Source organism: Hylobates moloch, unplaced genomic scaffold (genome assembly GCF_009828535.3).
Source record: "Hylobates moloch isolate HMO894 unplaced genomic scaffold, HMol_V3 SCAFFOLD_3, whole genome shotgun sequence".
Lineage (NCBI taxonomy): Eukaryota > Metazoa > Chordata > Mammalia > Primates > Hylobatidae > Hylobates > Hylobates moloch.
In genome coordinates, this window is record NW_026652278.1 from 156,495,247 (window position 1) to 156,513,392 (window position 18,146).

An 18,146-nucleotide genomic window follows, 5' to 3' on the forward strand; every position below is an offset into this window, starting at 1 on the left:
ATCTCTACTAAAAATACAAAAAATTAGCTGGGCGTGGTGGCATGCACCTGTAATCCCAGCTACTTGGGAGGCTGAGACAGAAGAATCACTTGAACCCAGGAGGCAGAGGTTGCAGTGAGCTGAGACGGCACCATTGCACTCCAACCTGGGTGGCAAGAGAAAACTCCATCAAAAAAAAAAAAAAAAGGGTGGCACGTCCCCCTTCTCTCTCATTCCCACTCTCACCATGTGGTCTGCTTATTCCCCCTTTACTTTCCCCCATGATTGGAAGTTTCTGAGGCTTTCACCAGAAGTAGATGCTAGAGCCCTGCTTGTACAGCCTGCAGAACTGTGAGACAATTAAACCTCTTTTCTTTATAAATTACTCAGCTTCAGGTATTTCTTTATAGTGACACAAGAAGGGACTTACACAACAGTGATTCTATATGGTGATGAAGTTATATGCACCAATTTCCCAACCTTCATTAGCTCAGATGCTTCTTGAAGACAGAGAAGTATATTACCTCACATCTCACTGTTCTCTCCAAGAGTTGAAGGACCTATCATAACATAATGCTTATATATTTTTAATATTTCTTACTCTAAATAATTAAGATAATAAGCATTTAAATGCCCATTATACACTAAATACTGAGTTAGAAACCAGATGAGAAAACATAAAATATAACTATATCTTTAAAGTATTTGCACCTTGATGGGAAAGATAAACAAATGAGTACAATTTCTATGCAAGGCTGGAATTATACTGTGGTGCTTAAGAGGAGTGAAGAAGTTGTATAATGAAGGAAAATTGTTATTAGGGAATGATTTCAAGAGAAAGTGATAGCTGAGCTGAGTTTTGAGTGGGATATATCCTTAAAAAATAGGGAGGGAAGGCCAGGCGCGGTGGCTCACGCCTGTAATCCCAGCACTTTGGGAGGCAGAGGCAGGCGGATCACGACGTCAGATCGAGACCATCCTGGCCAACACGGTGAAACCCCGTCTCTACTAAAAAAATACAAAAAATTAGCCGGGCATGGTGGTGGGCACCTGTAGTCCCAGCCACTTGGGAGGCTGAGGCAGGAGAATGGCGTGAACCTAGGAGGTGGAGCTTGCAGTGAGCTGAGATTGCGCCACTGCACACCAGCCTGGGTGATAGAGCGAGACTCCGTCTCAAAGAAAAAAAAAACCCGGGAGGGAAGAGAAGAAGATATTCTAAGAATAGTTAGCAGAGTGTACAAAGTCCTTGATATGTGAGAGATGAGTTCAGCATTGCTGAAACATAGACTGAAAGACAGTCATGGCAAAAAAAGGTATTAAAGGGCATTATTTTCATTGGCACAGGTTTGGATTTCAGATTGAAGGGTTTTAGGTAAAGTAGTAGCATGACCAGAATTACCTCTTAGAAATGTATTGGGAGCAAAACTGGTGGCAAGAAAACCAATCATAATGTTACTGCACGTTAATGAGAAGGATGTGAAGGAACATGAAACAGTTGCCTATCAGACATGAAAGGCCATATTCCAGGTTTAAGGATATATAATATTTATTTTGGAAAACAAATAAAGGAGAGGAAAAAAGAGGTGGGAATAATACAGTATGATATTCAGATCTCTGTATTTCATGACTATAATAGAAAATTTAAGAAATAAAAATAATGTGGGGTGAAGATAAATTCCTATCTGGAGAGGAAAAGGATTCTGTAATTACCTGTTGAACACATGATACTGGGTCTTGGCTTATGATATTACAAGGCATCATAAACATACTGGTAGTTGCACAAGATTGAGCCGCTAGGTTATAATTATCTCTGGAAAATGAAGCAGAAAAATAGGAAAAAGAATTGAAGAGTATTTTTAAAATGGTAGTTGAATGTGTAAAATACGTGGTCTAAGTTAATGTCTCTCAAATTCATAACACATCTACCCAGTTAGAGGAAAGTACCCCCTTCTTCTTACACTCCATCTATGCCCGCATTTCCATGGTAAAGTAACTACGCTGATAACAAAGAATTAGAGCAGTAACAGAAAGTGCTTTATAATTTTGTAAAAGATCATTATAGTTACATATTTAATTATAAATTTCTAAAAGTGAACAAAAGTTGCCCAGTGGTCTTTTTAAACTGAATCTTATCACATGCTATAAATATTTTAAATAATAAAAGTTTTCAGGCAGCATAACACTTATACAATGTGACCTTCATGCAAATTTTGGGGAGATTATTAAGATGCAAGAATATAATTTTCATAGAAATATTAAAATATGCATATATTTATTCTGAAATTGGCATGTTTACAATCAGCCCAGATGAAAATAAATTGATATTTTGAAGCTAAACCAACAGACTACTTTTTTAAAATCAAGTTTGGCATAGCTTACAGAACAAAATAAATATCATTTCATGTTTTTTGTTGTTGTTGTTTTGTTTTGTTTTGTTTGAGACAGAGTCTCGCTCTGTCGCCCAGGCTGGAGTGCGGTGGCGCAATCTTGGCTCACTGCAAGCTCCACCTCCCAGGTTCACACCATTCTCCTGCCTCAGCCTCCAGAGTAGCTGGGACCACAGGTGCCCACCACCATGCCTGGCTGATTTTTTTGTATTTTTAGTAGAGACAGAGTTTCACCGTGTTAGCCAGGATGGTCTCGATCTCCTGATGTCGTGATCCGCCCGCCTCGGCCTCCCAAAGTGCTGGGATTACAGGCGTGAGCCACCATGCCCGGCCCATTTCATGTTTCTTTAAGAAAAATACATAATGCAGGAGAGTGGCAAATTCTGGATGTTGCAGTGACTAGAAAGCAGTAAGGAGAATGAAGTTCAATACTCAGTTCTAAGTTATGTGTTCCAGTCTCTTGTTGATATATTGTGTTCCTGTGCAAATTTTCACTGTTACCTCCAAATTTCTAGTAAAACTACAAGGTATGGAATTCACTCACATGTTGCTTTGTTCAAATTAAATATATTTATTAATATTTTACATATTGCTTTGTAAAATTAAGTATAAAGGGCTTATGTCCAGGTATGTGTTGGTGCAGGTCAGAGACAGATTGATCAGAAGTGCAGAGAATCAATGATATAAAACACTCAAAGAAAGGAGAAAATTGAAGCAAGAGATCATTAGTAGAATTATAAACCCCTTGAGAGTTTTCATACATACAATGAAAGGAAATGATTTTACAAAGCTAGAAGTTTTGGGAACATGCAAAGAGATGACTGCTTGGTTACATTAATATAGTCAGATATATATGGATATGATAGCTCTATTATGTGCTTTTGGAGCCTTCATTGTCTAACCTTATGTTATTAAATTCTAGAAAACTGTTGCAGGTATAATTACTTATATTTTAATGTTATGTATTTTCTTTATGTGAAATCTAATATACTTTATTAGTTCTACCTTAAAGTCCATTGGTGTTTTTGGAATAACTCTCAATGTTTCACTAAATAGAATACATTTATGCATGTGGAATAAATGGGGTAAGCTGGAACTAGTTTGATGTTTTCCTTATAGTCTCATAACATTTTTTTTATTATGTACTGCAAAAAAATTGCTGATATTGATGGCATAATAGCAGTAGTTACTTTCAGAATACACAAGTGGCTCAGAAATCATAATCATCAATATCTAATTGTCTGCTTTGGTTTGTATGGTGCTTCTCTACCTGTCAGTGGTAGGGCTTTGTGGATAAACTATAATTCCAACCAAATGATTCTGAGAGTCAGTAAAATCTAATAAACCCCACACTTTCAAAGAGATGTACACTGAAATAGATTTGCTTGGTGATTGTTTGCAGATGTGATCACTGGCTTGAAACTGCAGACACTCTTTTTCTTAAAACAGTAATAAACCTGAGTATTATCTGTATTGAATGGATGTAACTTTATATTACTTTCATTATACCGCAGAGGACAATTTATGCAATGCAAAACTTACTTTAGAAAAAAATAGAGTTCCACATATCACTTTCATGCAGGCTTTCTGTTCAATGAAATCCTGGTTTATTCTGATTCTGAAGAGAGACTTGCAGAGGTAAAATAATGTTAAAATGCATGCCATTTTAGTTTAGATGTGCCCATTTGGATTCACAGCATGCTATAGCTAAGTATTTGATTGCTGATGTCATGTAGGAAATTGCTTTATAAAAACCATGCTGGATTTTCAAGCCAGGACCAAATGATGACATTACCATTTGGATTATTTCAAAAGGACTGAATATATCACTTTTTCTTTGTTTTCTTGTGGTTTCATTGGTCATTTTTGGTTTTGCTTCCCATCTCCCCATTACCCACACTCCCCATCACACACACATATGCGTACATGCACACACGCACACACACACACACACATCTGAGAGACAGAAACAGACAATTGAGGTGAAGGCCATTGAATTTGGAGACAGGCAAATATTTGAATTTAGAGTCTCAGTTTGGGCCCTGTCCAACCTTTGTTCTTTAGCTTGTGCAAAAAAACCTCTATACACCAGTTTCCTTAAGCACAAAATAGAATGATAAACCACTTTATCTCTTTCATGTTTTTAATCCATATTTCTTGAGAGGCTATTATGTTCCAGGCACTGGAAATATCTAGAGAAGTAGATAGATGGCAAATCATGGGGAGTGTGTAGTCCATGTCAAAATACTTAAACAATTTAGTTTCAAGGCAACTGGGAACTAATGATCCACTCATCAGATTTGTCTTTCTCTTCTGGGATCATGGTGAACAGGAGGCAAGACTAGATTGCAGCTCCAGACAGAGCAGCAAGCAGAGGCTTGGATTGTGAATTTTAGCTCCAGATTGACTGCAAGAACAAACCAGCAATCCCGAGAGGACCCACAGACCCTCTGAAGGACGCGGCCTGCTCCTGCAGGACCCTGGAGACAGCCAAATACTGTGAGTGCACCAACTGGGGAAGTGGGAAAGGGAGACCCTCCTCCCCCGAGCACACAACCCCACTGGAGAAGCTGAAGGTCTGTTTGTGGAGAAGTTTCTGACGTTACCTGGAGCTGAGTCAAGTTAGAGAGCCCAGTGAAATACAGGGGCAGAGGAAGCAGCAGAAAGGCCCTGGGAGCTTGCTGGGTCCCCGGCAGCCCATTCCTGGTTGGCACCACAGGAATCCATCGTGAGGGTGGCCTAAGGAGCGGGGGGTAAAACTCCACAAATAGAAGCACTTGTCTTGCTGAACTCTGTAATGATTTGAAGGGGCAAGAAGCCCCCCTGGCCAGAACTTGCGGGAGGGCGCGAAACAGATGTGCAGACTTCACAGGTGGGGAAGAGCTAATGTCCTTTTCTGTGGCAGCTGGGAAGCGGATAATCTCAGACAAGTTTTCAAGCCCCTCTGGCCCTCCACCTGGAAAAAGACTCGGGGCTGTCAGTGGGGGCATGGTGGGAGTGAGACCGGCCCTTCAGTTTGCATGGGAGCTGGGTGAGGCCTGTGACTGCTGGCTTTCCTCCACTTACCTGACAACCTGCATGACTCAGCAGAGGCAGCCATAATCCTCCTAGATACACAACTCCAGTGACCTGGGAATCTCACCCCCACCTTCCACAGCAGCCGCAGCAAGACCTGCCCAAGGAGAGTCTGAGCTCAGACACACCTAGCCCTGCTCTCACCTGATGGTCCTTCCATACCCTCCATGGTATATAACCTGGTATATAATCCTCCCTGGTATATAAGACAAAGGGCATATAATCTTGGGAGTTCTCGGGTCCCGCCCACCGTTGGTCCCTCTCCACACTATACAGCTGATGCTTTCTGTAAAGCACCACCTCCTAGCAGGAGGTCAACCAGCACAAAAATAGAGCATTAAGCCATCAAAGCTAAGGACTCTCATGGAGTCCATTGCACCCTCTGCCACCTCCACTGGAACAGGTATTGGTATCCACAGCTGAGAGACCCATAGATGGTTCACATCACAGAACTCTGTGCAGACAACCCCCAGTACCAGCCTGGAGCTGCATAGACTTGCTGGGTGGCTAGACCCAGAAGAGAGACAACAATCACTGCCGTTCAGCTCACAGGAAGCCACATTCATAGGAAAAGGGGGAGAGTACTACATGATGGGAATACCCCATGGGACAAAAGTGTCTGAACAACAGTCTTCAGCCCTAGACCTTCCCTCTGACAGAGCCTACCCAAATGAGAAGGAACCAGAAAAACAACCCTGGTAATATGACAAAAGAAGCCTCTTCAGTACCCTCCAAAAATCACACTGGTTCACCAGCTATGGATCCAAACTAAGAAGAAATCCCTGATTTACCTGAAAAAGTATTCAAAGGTTAGTTATTAAGCTAATCAGGGAGGGACTAGAGAAAGGCAAAGCCCAATGCTAAGAAATCCAAAACATTATACAAGCAGCGAAGGGAGAGATATTCATGGAAATAGATAGTTTGAATAAAAAAACAATAAAAAATTCAGGACACTTTGGACACACTTTTAGAAATGCAAAATGCTCTGGAAGGTCTCAGCAATAGAATTGAACAAGTAGAAGAAATTCAGAGTTTGAAGACAAGGACTTCGAACCAACCCAATACAAGAAAGAAAAGAAAAAAGAATAAGAAAATACGAACAAAAGCTCCAAACACTAAACAGTTTATCAAGACAGAAAGTCAACAAAGAAACAATGGATTTAAACTACATCTTGGAACAAATGGACTTAACAGACCTCAGGTAATCCGCCAGCCTCAGCTTCCCAAAGTGCTGGGATTACAGGTGTGAGCCAAAGTGCCCAGCCCAGAATTTATTAAGCAAAAGGAAAGCTCTCAACAAAAAGAGCAGTCCTGCAGTCAGGTTTCCACCTCACAAATTGAATTCCAGGCCACCACACAGGAGTTGATGAGGCCAGGCTCCTCCCCAGTATACAGCGCAAATTCCTGGTGGCTCTACCCCATTCCTCCAGTGCATGTTCACCTCCAGTTCATTGTGGGCATGCCCAGGCAAAACCCTGCACTGGTTCCTTTATCTGCACAAAAACATCTGGTGTGAATACTTGCGGGGCAGGTCAGAAGTTCTCCCGGGGCCCCTCCCTATTTCCTAGGCATTTGCCTGTCTCCTGCCTCTATGAATAGTAAAAACACCTTTCTCACAGTTTAAGAGATAATGTATGCAAAGCAATCTGCAAATTCTAAAATACAAATGCATTAAAAAAAAAAGCACACGAATCACCAGAACCTTTGTGCCTATGATCATGTTTGCCAAAGAAAAGTAACTAAAGCTGTGAGTTATCACTCAGAAATTATCTATTATCTATCTGGCCATTTGATACCTCTAAGTCCTTAACCTTGTTATTTTAGTGGATGACATTGTTTTATCATTAACAAGCATACTTTTCCTTGGATCCAAATGAAATTTACTTGTTTCTATTTTATTATGTTTTTTAAATTACATAGTCTAAGGAGAAATTAATATTTTTCAGAGAGTAAAACTCGATGCAGGCAATGCTGTTTTACATTTTGCTCTTTATAAATTTTTAGAAAAATCAGTGACTGCTTTATTTCTCCTGATTGTAAAATAATACACACTGATTATTGAAAAGTTGGACAATATGAAAATTATAAAGAAGATAATGAAGATGTCTTTAAAATCATACAATAGAGATAAATATTGGTTATAATGCTTTTCAAGATTTTTGTGTTTGGAAAATATATGAGACTCTGAATTACTCATTGACTATATAATTTGCCATTAACCATTTTCATTATCATTAAATGATTTTAAACACCAATTTGTAATTTCTACAAATCATTTCTATGCATTTACATATCATAATTTCTTTATTCCTCAGGGCATTTTACTTTTGCCTATTTAAGAAGTGAATTTGTATGTAAATAATATATAAACAACATATCAATGAAGACAAAAGCAGACACTAATAACTAGAAAACCAAAAATTTGGAATAGGTAAATACGAAAAACAGTTATCTTAAAAAGTACAATAAAAGTATCATTAGAAAGGAAAATTTCCCAGGTTTTAAATCCCAATAATGTTTTGTGCAATTCTTCAAAGAATTTTAAGCATTTTGGTTCACTGTACAGTCTAAAAGCATTAATTGCCTACAATGTATCTGATCAGATACTATCCAAAGCACTCATGTAGAAAAAGGTAGAGAAGTTTTTATCCTCATTGAGATCATTTTCTAGTGGAGAACGTAGTCAACAAACAAGCAATTTAGTACCTAAGCTACAGTTTATTTGATATAATCTATAGAAAACAAAGCAGGTTACAGGGTGAAAAAGGGACCTATAATTGTATTTCAGTTAGGGCAGTCAGAAAGACCTTCTTGGATAGGGTGACTTTTGAACAGAAAAGAAAATTTCAGACAGAAAGTATTTGACAAATCCCTACTCAACTGATCTATTCACGATTTTTTTTTTTACTCAAGTAATTGATAAGTACCAGACACTTCTCTAGGTGCCAGGGACAACATAATACTAAAAACAAAACTCCTGTCTTCATGAAGTTTACATACTTGTTGAGAAGACATGTTATCAATAAATGAAACAAAGAAAGGGAGAGAGAGAAAGAAGAAGAAAAAGAAAGAGAAAGAAGGAAGGAAAGAAAGAAAGAGAAAAGAAAAAGAGAAAGAAAGAAAAGAAAGAAAAAGAGAGAGAGAGAAAGAGAGAGACATGAGAAATACCATCTTAGTGAGAATGGTCAGGGAACACTTCTCTGAAGAGGCAATATTTCTGCAGGGTTATGATTAAAGATCTGAGGTCTAAGAATATCTACAGTAACTGAAGTGGACCAGGTTTCTTATGTTTAAAAGATAGAAAATATGGCACAATGGAATGACCAAAGGGAGAATAACAGGAAATAAGAAGAGAGAGGTATCCAAGAGCTAAATCATATATATCATCTTACGACACAGTAATCATTAAATGATTTTGAGAAGAAGACTGACTTTACTTGTTTATTCCTCTCAAAAAAATTACTCAAAGTGTTTGGAGAACACTCTATAGAGAATCAAGGGTAGAACCATGCAGTAGTCAAGGTAAGAGATAATATTAATCTATTAGTATAGTGGTAGAATTGGCAACAATTAGTCGAATTAGTGACATATATTAAAGTAGAGCTTAGAGAATACATGGATTAATTATATATGTGCTGTGCATAAGAAATAGAGATCAAGAATATGTCCAAGGCTTTTGACCCAGTGAAATGGCCAAGCAAGATGGAATTCTTAGATGAAAAATATTGAAGGAGAAATACTTTCTTTTTTTTAAATTTTTTATTTTATTATTATACTTTAGGTTTTAGGGTACATGTGCATAATGTGCAGGTTTGTTACATATGTATACATGTGCCATGTTGGTTTGCTGCACCCATTAACTCGTCATTTAGCATTAGGTATATCTCCTAATGCTGTCCTTCCCCCCACCCCACAACAGTCCCTGGAGTGTGATGTTCCCCTTCCTGTGTCCATGAGTTCTCATTGTTCAATTCCCACCTATGAGTGAGAACACGCAGTGTTTGGTTTTTTGTCCTTGCGACAGTTTACTGAGAATGATGGTTTCCAGTTTCATCCATGTCCATACAAAGGACATGAACTCATCATTTTTTATGGCTGCATAGTATTCCATGGTGTATATGTGCCACAATTTCTTAATCCAGTCTATCGTTGTTGGACATTTGGGTTGGTTCCAAGTCTTTGCTATTGCAAATAGTGCCACAATAAACATACGTGTGCATGTGTCTTTATAGCAGCATGATTTATAGTCCCTTGGGTGTATACCCAGTAATGGGATGGCTGGGTCAAATGGTATTTCTAGTTCTAGATCCCTGAGGAATCGCCACACTGACTTCCACAATGGTTGAACTAGTTTACAGTCCCACCAACAGTGTAAAAGTGTTCCTATTACTCCACATCCTCTCCAGCACCTGTTGTTTCCTGACATTTTAATGATGGTCATTCTAACTGGTGTGAGATGGTATCTCATTGTGGTTTTGATTTGCATTTCTCTGATGGCCAGTGATGATGAGCATTTTTTCATGTGTTTTTTGGCTGCATAAATGTCTTCTTTTGAGAAGTGTCTGTTCATGTCCTTCGCCCACTTTTTGATGGGATTGTTTGTTTTTTTCTTGTAAATTTGTTTGAGTTCATTGTAGATTCTGGATATTAGCCCTTTGTCAGATGAGTAGGTTGCAAAAATTTTCTCCCATTCTGTAGGTTGCCTGTTCACTCTGATGGTAGTTTCTTTTGCTGTGCAGAAGCTCTTTAGTTTAATTAGATCCTATTTGTCAATTTTGGCTTTTGTTGCCATTGCTTTTGGTGTTTTAGACATGAAGTCCTTGCCCATGCCTATGTCCTGAATGGTATTGCCTAGGTTTTCTTCTAGGGTTTTTATGGTTTTAGGTCTAACATGTAAGTCCTTAATCCATCTTGAATTAATTTTTGTATGAGATGTAAGGAAGGGATCCAGTTTCAGCTTTCTACATATGGCTAGCCAGTTTTCCCAGCACCATTTATTAAATAGGGAATCCTTTCCCCATTTCTTGTTTTTGTCAGGTTTGTCAAAGATCAGATAGTTGTAGATATGTGGCATTATTTCTGAGGGCTCTGTTCTGTTCCATTGATCTATGTCTCTGTTGTGGTACCAGTACCATGCTGTTTTGGTTCCTGTAGCCTTGTAGTATAGTTTGAAGTCAGGTAGCGTGATGCCTCCAGCTTTGTTCTTTTGGTTTAGGATTGACTTGGCGATGCAGGCTCTTTTTTGGTTCCATATGAACTTTAAAGTAGTTTTTTCCAATTCTGTGAAGAAAGTCATTGGAAGCTTGATGGGGATGGCATTGAATCTATAAATTACCTTTGGTAGTATGGCCATTTTCACGATATTGATTCTTCCAACCCATGAGCATGGAATGTTCTTCCATTTGTTTGTATCCTCTTTTATTTCATTGAGCAGTGGTTTGTGGTTCTCCTTGAAGAGGTCCTTCACATCCTTTGTAAGTTGAATTCCTAGGTATTTTATTCTCTTTGAAGCAATTGTGAATGGGAGTTCACTCATGATTTGGCTCTCTGTTTGTCTGTGATTGTGTACAAGAATGCTTGTGATTTTTGTACATTGATTTTGTATCCTGAGACTTTGCTGAAGTTGCTAATCAGCTTGAGGAGATTTTGGGCTGAGACAATGGGGTTTTCTAGAAATACAATCATGTCATTTGCAAAGAGGGACAATTTGACTTCTTCTTTTCCTAATGGAATACCCTTTATTTCCTTCTCCTGCCTCATTGCCCTGGCCAGAAATTCCAGCACTGTATTGAATAGGAGTGGTGAGAGAGGTCATCCCTGTCTTGTGCCAGTTTTCAAAGGGAATGCTTCCAGTTTTTGCCCATTCACTATGATATTGGCTGTGGGTTTGTCACAGATAGCTCTTATTACTTTGAGATATGTCCCATCAATACCTGATTTATTGAGAGTTTTTATCAGGAAGGGTTGTTGGATTTTGTCAAAGGCCTTTTCTGCATCTATTGAGATAATCATGTGGTTTTTGTCTTTGGTTTATATGATGGATTACATTTATTGATGTGCATATGTTGAACCAGCCTTGCATCTCAGGGATGAAGCCCACTTGATCATGCTGGATAAGCTTTTTGAGGTGCTGCTGGATTCAGTTTGCCAGTATTTTATTGACGATATTTGCATCAATGTTCATCAAGGATGTTGGTCTGAAATACTCTTTTTTGGTTGTGTCTCTGCCAGGCTTTGGTATCAGGACAATGCTGGCCTCATAAAATGAGTTAGGGAGGATTCCCTCTTTTTCTATCAATTGGAATAATTTCAGAAGAAATGGTACCAGTTCCTCCTTGTACCTCTGGTAGAATTCAGCTGTGAATCCATCAGGTCCTGGACTCTTTTTGGCTAGTAAGCTATTGATTATTGCCACAATTTCAGAGCCTGTTATTGGTCTATTCAGAGACTCAATTTCTTCCTGGTTTAGTCTTGGGAGGGTGTATTTGTCGAGGAATTTATCCATTTTTTCTAGATTTTCTAGTTTATTTGCATAGAGTTGTTTGTAGTATTCTCTGATGGTAGGTTGTATTTCTGTGGGATCGGTGGTGATATCCCCTTTTTCATTTTTTATTGCATCTATTTGATTCTTCTCTCCTTTCTTCTTTATTAGTCTTGCTAGTGGTCTATCAATTTTGTTGATCTTTTCAAAAAACCAGCTCCTGGATTCATTAATTTTTTGAAGGGTTTTTTGTGTCTCTATTTCCTTCTGTTCTGCTCTGATTTTAGTTATTTCTTGCCTTCTGCTAGCTTTTGAATGTGTTTGCTCTTGCTTTTCTAGTTCTTTTAATTGTGATGTTAAGGTGTCAATTTTGGATCTTTCCTGCTTTCTCTTGTGGGCATTTAGTGCTATAAATTTCCCTCTACACACTGCTTTGAATGTGTCCCAGAGATTCTGGTATGTTGTGTCTTTGTTCTCGTTGGTTTCAAAGAACATCTTTATTTCTGCCTTCATTTCATTATGTACCCAGCAGTCATTCAGGAGCAGGTTGTTCAGTTTCCATGTAGTTGAGTGGTTTTGAGTGAGTTTCTTAATCCTGAGTTCTAGTTTGATTGCACTGTGGTCTGAGAGACAGTTTGTTATAATTTCTGTTCTTTTACATTTGCTGAGGAGAGCTTTACTTCCAACTATGTGGTCAATTTTGGAATAGGTGTGGTGTGGTGCTGAAAAACATGTACATTCTCTTGATTTGGGGTGGAGAGTTCTGTAGATGTCTATTAAGTCCACTTTGTGCAGAGCTGAGTTCAATTCCTGGGTATATTTGTTAACTTTCTGTCTCATTGATCTGTCTAATGTTGACAGTGGGGTGTCAAAATCTCCCATTATTATTTTGTGGGAGGTTAAGTCCCTTTGTAGGTCACTCAGGACTTGCTTTATGAATCTGGGTGCTCCTGTGTTGGGTGCATATATATTTAGGATAGTTAGCTCTTCTTGTTGAGTTGATCCCTTTACCATTATGTAATGGCCTTGTCTCTTTTGATCTTTGTTGGTTTAAAGTCTATTTTATCAGAGACTAGGATTGCAACCCCTGCCTTTTTTTGTTTTCCATTTGCTTGATAGATCTTCCTCCATCCCTTTATTTTGAGTCTGTGTGTGTCTCTGCACATGAGATGGGTTTCCTGAATACAGCACACTGATGGGTCTTGACTCGTTATCCAATTTGCCAGTCTGTGTCTTTTAATTGGAGCATTTAGCCCATTTACATTTACAGTTAATATTGTTATGTGTGAATTTGATCCTGTCATTATGATGTTAGTTGATTATTTTGCTCGTTAGTTGATGCAGTTTCTTCCTAGCCTCGATGGTCTTTACAATTTGGCATGTTTTTGCAGTGGCTGGTACCGGTTGTTCCATTCCATGTTTAGTGCTTCCTTCAGGAGCTCTTTTAGGGCAGGCCTGGTGGTGACAAAATCACTCAGCATTTGCTTGTCTGTAAAGTATTTTATTTCTCCTTCACTTATGAAGCTTAGTTTGGCTGGATATGAAATTCTGGGTTGAAAATTCTTTTCTTTAAGAATGTTGAATATCGGCCCCCACTCTCTTCTGGCTTGCAGAGTTTCTGCGGAGAGATCAGCTGTTAGTCTGATGGGCTTCCCTTTGTGGGTAACCCGACCTTTCTCTCTGGCTGCCCATAACATCTTTTCTTTCATTTCAACTTTGGTGAATCTGACAATTATGTGTCTTGGAGTTGCTTTTCTCGAGGAGCATCTTTGTGGCATTCTCTGTATTTCCTGAATCTGAATGTTGGCCTGCCTTGCTAGATTGGGCAAGTTCTCCTGGATAATATCTTGCAGAGTGTTTTCCAACTTGGTTCCGTTCTCCCCGTCACTTTCAGGTACACTAATCAGACATAGGTTTGGTCTTTTCACATAGTCCCAAATTTCTTGGAGGCTTTGTTCGTTTCTTTTTATTCTTTTTTCTCTAAACTTCCCTTCTTGCTTCATTTCATTCATTTCATCTTCCATCACTGATACCCTTTCTTCCAGTTGATCGCATCAGCTACCGAGGCTTCTGCAATCTTCGTGTAGTTCTCCATACTTGGCTTTCAGCTCCATCAGCTCCTTTAAGCCCTTCTCTGCATTGGATATTTTAGTTATCCATTTGTCTAATTTTTTTTCAAAGTTTTTAACTTCTTTGCCATTGTTTTGAATTTCCTCCCATAGCTCGGAGTAGTTTGATCGTCTGAAGCCTTCTTCTCTCAACTCATCAAAGTCATTCTCTGTCTAGCTTTGTTCCATTGCTGGTGAGGAACTGCATTCCTTTGGAGGAGGAGAGGTGCTCTGCTTCTTAGAGTTTCCAGTTTTACTGCTCTGTTTTTTCCCCATCTTTGTGGTTTTATCTACTTTTGGTCTTTGATGATGGTGATGTACAGATGGGTTTTTGGTGTGGATGTCCTTTCTGTTTGTTAGTTTTCCTTCTACCAGACAGGACCCTCCGCTGCAAGTCTGTTGGAGTTTGCTAGAAGTCCACTCTAGACCCTATTTGGCTGGGTGTCAGCAGTAGTGGCTGCAGAACAGCGGATTTGTGTGACACTGCAAATTCAGCTGTCTGATCGTTCCTCTGGAAGTTTTGTCTCAGAGGAATACCTGGCCGAGTGAGGTGTCAGTCTGTCCCTACTGGGGGGTGCCTCCCAGTTGGGCTGCTCGGGGGTCAGGGACCCACTTTAGGAGGCAGTCTGTCCGTTCTCAGATCTCCAGCTGCGTGCTGGGAGAACCACTACTCTCTTCAAAGTTGTCAGACAGGGACATTTAAGTCTGCAGAGGTTCCTGCTGAATTTTTGTTTGTCTGTGCCCTGCCCCCAGAGGTGGAGCCTACAGAGGCAGGCAGGCCTCCTTGAGCTGTGGTGGGCTCCACCAAGTTCGAGCTTCCTGGCTGCTTTGTTTACCTAAGCAAGCCTGGGCAATGGCAGGCACCCCTCCCCCAGCCTCGCTGCCACCTTGCAGTTTGATCTCAGACTACTGTGCTAGCAATCAGTGAGACTCCGTGGGCATAGGACCCTCCAAGCCAGGTGCGGGATACAATCTCCTGGTGTGCCGTTTTCCAGGCCCATTGGAAAAGCGCAGTATTAGGGTGGGACTGACCCGATTTTCCAGGTGCCATCTGTTACCCCTTTCTTTGACTAGGAAAGGGAACTCCTTGACCCCTTGCACTTCCCGAGTGAGGCAATGCCTCGCCCTGCTTCTGCTCACGCACAGTGCGCTGCACCGACTGTCCTGCACCCATTGTTTGGCACTCCCTAGTGAGATGAACCCGGTATCTCACACAGAAATGCAGAAATCACCCATCTTCTGAGTCACTCACGCTGGGAGCTGTAGACTGGAGCTGTTCCTATTTGGCCATCTTGGCTCCACCCCTCGAGAAATACTTTCAAGTAAAGGGCAAATAAAAAGTTTCTGTTAAAAATACTAAGCATCCTATTATTGAATGCCTCATATATATTTAAGAGAAAATGCCTTCATTTAGAAAAAAATTCAGGACTTAACATTTCCATAGATAACAATAGTAATATTTGGACAAAATATAAAAGTAATCATTGGATCTTTCACTTCTGGCCATGAGGAGCAAGATATACCTTCCTGCTAAAAACCATTTTTTTAAATGACAAAATATAAGAAACGGTGGTTTTCAGGCATTGGACCTGAGGCAGTAAAGGATAGTGTTTTCTGAAAGAGAGGGAAAGAAATAAGGTGAGATCTATGATTGCCATAACTTATTATATGGATATTTGTAGATCACAGTGCAAGAAAAGAAAACCTGCTTTGGGCAATAAAGCTGAGAATCCAGGGAGGCTTGAGTCTGTAGGTCAGAGTATCAGAGAGTTTAGAGAGATGTGTGAAAAAGAGTGAGAGAGCTAAAGCAAAAGAGAGGGAGAGTGAGTGCACACAAGCGCCTTGGCGATCAGCAGAGGATACAGTTCAAGTTTTCCACTGAGAACTGATCAGAGAATATGTTTGGGGAAAATACCCACGTGTTGGGAAAAACAACCCAAAGTAAGAGATGGGGCAACTCTTGTAGGTCACATAGGGCAGAAAATAGTGTATGTTCCCACCTAGAGAAATAGAAGAAATGCTTTAATTATATTCAAAGTTTTCAGCACCATTGCCAGAATAATTGATAAAATTATTAGACATTAGCAAAGGTGTAGAAAACTTGACCAATATTACCTATTGACTCTATGTGAATGATATTTATAAAAACTCCACCAGACAATAGCATATTCCATATTCTTTCAGGTTTACTTTGAACATTATCAACATATATTCCACACCATAAAACAAGTCTTAATAAATTTAAAATTATTTAAATCATACTAAATATATCCTGTGATGGCCATGGAATTAAATTGGAGCATGCTAATAGAAAGGCATCTGGAAAATCCCAAAATATTTTGAAAGTAATTAAAGTATTTCTTAATAACTCACAAGTACCAAGAAAGAGATTAGAATTTTAAAATTATAAAGATAAAAAGATATCACAATTTGTGGGATGTGCATAAAGCAGAACTTAGAGGCAAATTTATGACACAAGGAAAATATCTCAAATCAAGAACTTAAGATGCTACCTTAAAAACTAGACAAAGTAATGGAAATTTAAAACCAAAATAAATGTAAAAAAGACAAAATTAAAGAGCATATATTAATCACATTTTTAAAACAGAAAAAAAAGAGAGAAAGGTAATGAAATTAAAGCATGTTGTTTGAGAAGATCAATAAAATCAATAAACCTCTTGTCAGACCGATCTGGAAATAAAGAGAGAAGACACAAATCACACATATTAGGAGTGACTGAGTGGATATTAGCATAGATCCTACAGATTTTGAAACAGTAAGTGAATGTTACTAACAGCATTAAGTCAAAAAATTGATAACTTAGACAAAATGAACAAATCACTTGAAATATGAGTACATAAATAACAGATGATGGCATCACTACTTTTCTATCAGTCTCAGAAATTAAATTTTGAAGACCAAGTGTGGTGGCTTCTGCCTGTAATCCCAGCATTTTGTGAGACCAAGGCAGATGAATAGCTTGAGCCCAGGAGTCTGAGACCAGCCTGGACAACACGGTGAAATCCCATAGCTACAAAAAATACAAAAATTAGCCTAGAATGGTAGCATGAGCCTCTTGTCCCAGCTACTCAGGAGGCTGAGGTGTGAGGATCACTAGAGCCTGGGAGGCCGAGGCTGCACTTGGCTATAATTGTGCCCCTGCACTACAGCCTGGGTGACAGCGTGAGACCCTGTCTCAAAAAAATAAAATAAAAGACATGTTAAATTTTGAGTTAAAATCATTCCAAGAAAGCACACATAAGGCTTTGTTACTGATTTACAACAAACATGCAAGAATAGAATCATAACAATCCTATACAACATAATTTAAATTATTTTACAAAGTCAGTATTACTGATACTTGATGCAGATTGAGATATTACAAAAAAGGGAAATTACAGACCAAGATTGTTAATTAGTATACATGCAAAAATCCTAAAAACATAATTAATTGAATTCAACAACATATGAAAAGAAAGTACATGATGATCAAGTGCAAGGAATTCGATGTTCATTTAACATTTGAAAATCACACAATGTAATTCATCACGACAGTATAAAGGCAAAAAACTATGAGTGTTTCAACAGATGCAGAAAAATTATTTCACTGTAATCTACACTCCTTCTTGATAAAACTCTCAGCCTGGTTGGGAGCAGCATCTACAAATACACATATGCACACAAATACACACACACAAATAATATCATCCCTAATTATGAAAGACTCTGCACTTTCTCTTTAAGGCTAGCAACAAGGCAAAGATGGCTGGTGCCACCACTTCTCTTCACATGTTCTGGAGGTCCTCATCGGGATGTAAGGGGAGAAACAATCGTAATAATAAGGGAAACAGAAAAACAACGTAATGGCATGGAGATTGTAAAGGAAGACCTATATTGTCGTGATTCAATGATGACATGATTTTCCATAGATACAATTTTAAAGCATCTACAAAAAGCTTCTAAAATTAATAAGTTAATTTATTAAATTTGTGTGATTATAGATTATTTTTATACATGAGATATATGAAAAGTGTGTTCATAATGTTCAGTTTCATTTTCCAGATAAAGTTTCATTCCAATTTTTTATGTACTTTCCATTGTTTACATATATTATAA